The sequence below is a fragment of the Ruditapes philippinarum genome, unplaced genomic scaffold (assembly GCF_026571515.1).
Source record: "Ruditapes philippinarum isolate M1 unplaced genomic scaffold, ASM2657151v2 ctg3146_1_1_1_1, whole genome shotgun sequence".
NCBI lineage: Eukaryota > Metazoa > Mollusca > Bivalvia > Venerida > Veneridae > Ruditapes > Ruditapes philippinarum.
In genome coordinates, this window is record NW_026859205.1 from 79,265 (window position 1) to 85,264 (window position 6,000).

Sequence of the window (6,000 nt, forward strand, 5' to 3'; positions counted from 1 at the left end):
AAACAAAGCAATATCATGAACGTTTTTTACGTTACAAGTGACAGTGCCATTTTTTATTGAACATCCAAATGAAATGTCAAAATTTTGTGACTAGAAGAGAGGTCATACAGGCGGCATCCATTTAGATGAAAAAACACTGAACAACATGCGGTTAAAATTTGACATGTCCACATGGTTGGTTTGTATGTACAATACAAGTAATCAGCAAATAAATAAGTGTACATTTAGCTTTTATATCTGACATGAGTTTGGTCATTTTCAACTCGATATACATGTAATTCTTCATTTAATTAGATAAAATAGTTTCAACATTTCCGAACATTTACTTGTTACTCGTTTATTGATAAACTGTTTTTAAGAATAAAAAAAATTCCCTTACCGAAGTATTCCAGAACGGATCATTATTATTCATTGTCATTTTCTTTTAATAAGTTTAAGTTTAAGAGTTTAATAAGAAGGAATCTGAAAAAGGCATACATTTCGGTTTAAGTTTTCACAAAAGGCGAGCGTCCATTTTTCGCTGGTGACGTAAATGATATTACTAATTTGTAAGTAAGGAAACATAAAGAAAATGGACGCATTCAGTTCAGTCAGAAACGTTTACTTTGCAATTTGCAAATACATGTACATTCAGAGAATAAAATAAAACCATTGTCACTCGAACCTATGCAAACTGTAATCATAACACTGGCCACTGTTTAACAGATATGTTGCTTTTATAAAAATGTTGATACACATTTATGTAGTTTTTAAAAAAGGGAAATTAAAACAGCTTCTTATAACAGAACATTATTCCGTCGACTTAAAACCGTTTTTAAATTATAATTGTAAATGTAGCACACTCAAGTTTGACAATAATATAAATGGCATAAAACTACTAGAAAATAATCAGATTGAAATGTATCTTAACCGATAAAAAATTGATTTATAAGATGTCTTTCCGAAGCTTTGTAAAAAATAAAACTGTAATACTGGTCTGTTTATTCGATGTCCGTCCCTGTCATAGTAGCTGCGTAGACAAGGTTATGATTAAGAAATAATACACTGTTTCAGCGGTGTTTATCGGCTATTTAACACCAGTTTGAGTTTTGATGCGTAGAAATTGACCACGGAGGCAATAGGTTGTGAAAACTATCTTATAGAGGTAGAAGAAAAAAACAACAACTGAATCTAACGAGTCTCGAATCTAACTAGTGTAAATTGGCAGTTAAACACCGGTTTCGTTGTGTATAGTGACACAACCACGAATGTATCGTTCAAACTGTCCCCGTCTGGAACCATGACTGATGATATGATGTTACCGTGATGTTTGTCTAGTTGTGAAAATGTTATTGTATCTAACTAGCTCACTTGTATCTCGGTTTTGAAAATCTGCTATCTCACTTAAAAGATTGTCTTCTTATAATTCTTCCCTCTTTTAAAATATCTAATTTAAGGCAATAAGCCTATGTACATATACATGTATACATGAACTCCAAAAGGACATGGTATTTTTACAGGCCATTTGTTTTTAAGATAGCTGATGTCTATCCGATAAATAGTAGCAGCTGAAGTTTATGTTTATATTCTACTTGCATATATGGACATGAATATTGCTAATTATTTAAATACGTTTATTTCTCACGTTGGTATCGATTAATTACGTACCAAACTGAAAACAGAATTCAATTTCAACAATTCAGTGAGAGTGTGTTGTTTGTGACTTCAAATTAATATGAAGAGAAAGCTTAAATATAACAACAACCAGAACTCTGAATATTTTTCATGCTTAAAAGATATCGTCTTACTCGTATTCTTTACTTAGTTAGCTTTGCATCGTCTCTATGAAGCATTGTATCTTGCTTTTAATAATTGTATCTTGCTCAACCGTATATCTGACTGCTTGAAGTTACAGTGTACAATTCAATATGTAAATGCCTTTTATGTACTGTAAATGGATTGTTATCGTGTTGTGTTCTTATAGTGTTAATCAGGTTTATAACAACTAGTGAGTGCTGAAACAAAATTTACCTCTGCACTCTTTTATCTTTATATTTTTTAACCAATACGCACGTATAAACAATTCATCTAAAATTAACCGCCAGCGCAAGTAAGCAGGACGATAGTCTCAAATGGAAAAGACAAACGGAAAATGTTTGAGGATAGTTTTGATTTAGTGTATTTCAAATGTACATTTGTAGTTGATCTACACAGCTATTTAAGTTAAAAGGAGAAAATAAGAATCCCTACAGAAACGGAAGTCAATAATATTTATATAATTATTACATAATTCTGTAAAAGATGCTTTATTAATAGATATTTCAAATATGTTACATAATATGCTAGCATATCTATTTTCTTTGAAAGTAAGACACTTGATGAGGTTTTGCATTTCTCTTTCTCCTATAAGAATGTTAGACGTAATTAAACTTTATGAAATGTCTATTTATCGAGATAAATGAGAAAAAAATACTGATTTTGAAAATGACACATTTATTCAAATGACACATGCAAAGAATGTATCATCTTTCCTTGTAAAGAAGATGGAGTTACAAATTATATTTGCATGACTATAAAACTGAAACATTAGAGAGGTACGATTAAAAATCTGATGTTAAATAAACAACAATTACTTCACAGTCTGGCTTAAACCTTTTGTTTGTGACTATGACATTCCCTTGGCATAAGGTTATCCATCACTGATTTAATGTAAAGTTTGTAAAATATAGATCTTGGTTTATAGATCGGATACTTAACTAGCTAATTATCGTTACAGGACACTTTTTCATGGTCTTAAACCGTAATGCACAATATAGTAGAACTTTAAGAACTGTAGAACTTTCAAGTCGCTATGATTTCCACTATGATAATGGGCAAACAGAAACGATAGACGAATGGCGATTTGAAATGCTATTGGGAAATCATTTACTATCTCTTTTACCGTTAAAAAACGAAGTCCGTCGTATTGAAATCGTTTTTGCTTAACGGTGGATATAAAGCATTGTATTGCATTGTATTGTGCGGTGTTGTCATTTACTGTCATTGACGGGTCCTTGTAGACCGCTATTAACGCACGCGTTTTTAACTGAAGGCTACACTACATTTTATTACATGTAAGAACATCGTATCTGACCGGTTATGATTCTATTCTATATCTTGAAAGACTAAAGTGGTAAAAAGCTTTGTATGAAAACTATTTAAGCTTTCTGTTAAGCTTCCACTACTGTACATGTGAAACTCTGTTTTATCACAATGTTAAAACTGTATCGTTTGAACTTCTTTTGGGTCTGTTAATACTTTCACCACATGTAACGAATTATGTCGTTATTTCGCTCAATCGTATTGGATCGGTGTTAAACTGCTGATATATGTCGCTTTAACAATTCTTCTTTTGTCATTCGTCTCCGTATTTAGACAGGGCATTAACAACACGTGCACATATTTGTATGAATTTAAAAGGAATTTATTATTGCATGGCAGCGATTATACTTTTTGTTTGTGTTTTAAAGAATGAAAGTAACAGGAAAAATTCAACTTAATATAACTGTATATGAATTATGCAGCATATTTTCTAGATACCTATTCAGAATTCGGCTGAATATATCAACCTTTCATTCAATTCGTATTCGTTACTCTTTAGATCATGTAATCGTTTATACTTGAAATAATACGTTATCGTTATCTATATGGAACTATTCTGTATACGTTCACCCGAAACATATTTTGAAGCGTATAGTTACGCTATAAATAATCCCCATAACGCGTACGTTACTTAACTCTAAGTGATGCAAAAGTCCCCATCGTTTTATCGTTTAAGCTTTCGTTGTATCTTGCTTTATTAGCAATACAGTGTTTCAGATGCGGTATTGTAAACTGTATAGTTATGTATTATTTTGTATTGTATTGTGTTGTAGTGTATTGTCGTTTACTGTCATTGTCGGCCCCCTGTAGGCCACTTTGACGCATGCGTTTTAAGTGACCGATTTCACTACATTTAATGCATGTTAACATTTCGTATCTAACCGTTTTTTGTATTTTCTGATCGCAGATCAGGACAATCTTAACAAACAAAAGTAGTTCTCAAAACAGCTTAAACTAGCGATGCAAAAGAAAGAAATATTTTATTTTGTTACAAGATCAAAAGAATTATACACACATTCAGTAGTGAGTAGTGAAATTTTATATGCATGTCGGAAGATTTTCGCAAAATTATTTACATCAGTGTTAAACAACATGTTTACCGACCCGGTTTACCGTGAACAAAATGTTTCGAAATTAATAAGGATTACGAACCCTAATAGAAATCATTTGGTTTGTTTCAGACTTTTTTCTTATTACTTCCCCGTGGTCCAGGGTAAATATGCTCGTTTAGGAAGTTAGATGTTTTGTGTTCAAATCGCAGTCAAGGCAACTAATTTTTTAAGTGTCTTTTTAGCTATTTTAACATTCTTTCTTAAGGAATTAGCCACGATATGCAAAGATAGAGTGTGAATGCCATAAAAAAATACATAAATGATTTCATTAGAAGTTATTATAGATAAGATAATAGCCGAGGACGTTCCGATTGGCTTAGCAGTTGTACTTTATTTAATTGTTAAAAGTAAATGGCATAACTACAAGTGTTTTATTTCATTTTTAAAGAAAACCCGTGTTTGTTTATTAAGGTAGACTATTGTTATAGACATCTTTCTAGATATCTTTTGAAGACAAGATGTAACACTACTATTTATATACGACGATGATACCTTACAAATGACATACATTCATCCACTCTGTCATATAGCTAACGATTCCGTAATGCACAAACACAACAGCAATAAATTTGAAGTTCATATTGGCTATAATACAGAAATCAACAGAATCTTTAAAAAAATACAGATTACTAAAACATAGATATTCTTTTTAAAAGTTTTCAAAATTGCCAGAACAGGAAATTTTACCCCTAACTGTTTTTATTTACGGGATAGAAAAGTATTTATGTTTGTGATACTGTTTTGTGAGCAGTTGGCCCAGCAATGAATGTGAAAGGTGTGGCTAATTGTTCCGCTACGAAAAAACGCGGTAAGGTCCATTGATTCCTTTCATTTGATAACAATAGTTTTTAACCAGAAGCATTGACATGTGCTCTTTGTTAACAACATCTGGTGAAATTCTTATTGTATCCACTAATCTGATGATAAGAATTACACAGGTCAGGGATCCTATGCACAGAAACGACTAGACGTAATAAGAGAAACAGTGGGGAATATGTCATTTATGTGAGAAACGAAATTAAAGAGGGACATGTTCAATAGTGAAAAACAGGGCATGATACAATCGTTTGGATAAACTTGACAGGAACTTCTTTGGAACCGTAGATGATATAATTTGCCGGAGTATATATGTGGAGTGATGTATCTCCTATTACAAACATTATCGCATGATTGATTTATTTAGTGTTTACAAAATGATATACATTTATTTGAATCTAAAGGGACAGTACTAGTAACAGGAGACTGCAAATGCGCGGACGGCATGTCACATCTGATTATATATTGTATATAGGTTTTGTACCAGAAATAAGACGAAGACGAAATTATTGTACAGATACCCAATACAGGAGATTTTCATGCGATAGTGGTAAGTAATGTGCAGGAAATAAGTTACTCGATCTATGCAAGGGGACATTACTCAGAAATTGCAAACGGGCGTTTAGGGAGCGACTGTGGTAAGGCGCATTCACATGTTATAATCGTCGAATGGTTCCAGTGTGATCGATTATTTACTGTTAAAAGGAAATTAATTTTAACATAATAGATGATTTTAAAATACAATGATTTCAATACGTTTAGTGACCTACACGGATTAGTTTCGAAATTAAATACCAGTAAGTTATCAGAAAGTCAATTTCAACTTCTCGAACAGAACACATACAATGGCGGGTAATGAAGAAAAGGAAACATATCGCGCAGGCTGATAAGCAATCTGTTAAACTTTGATAATTTGTTAGACGAGTCGGGAGAGGATCAAACTTCCGTAAAC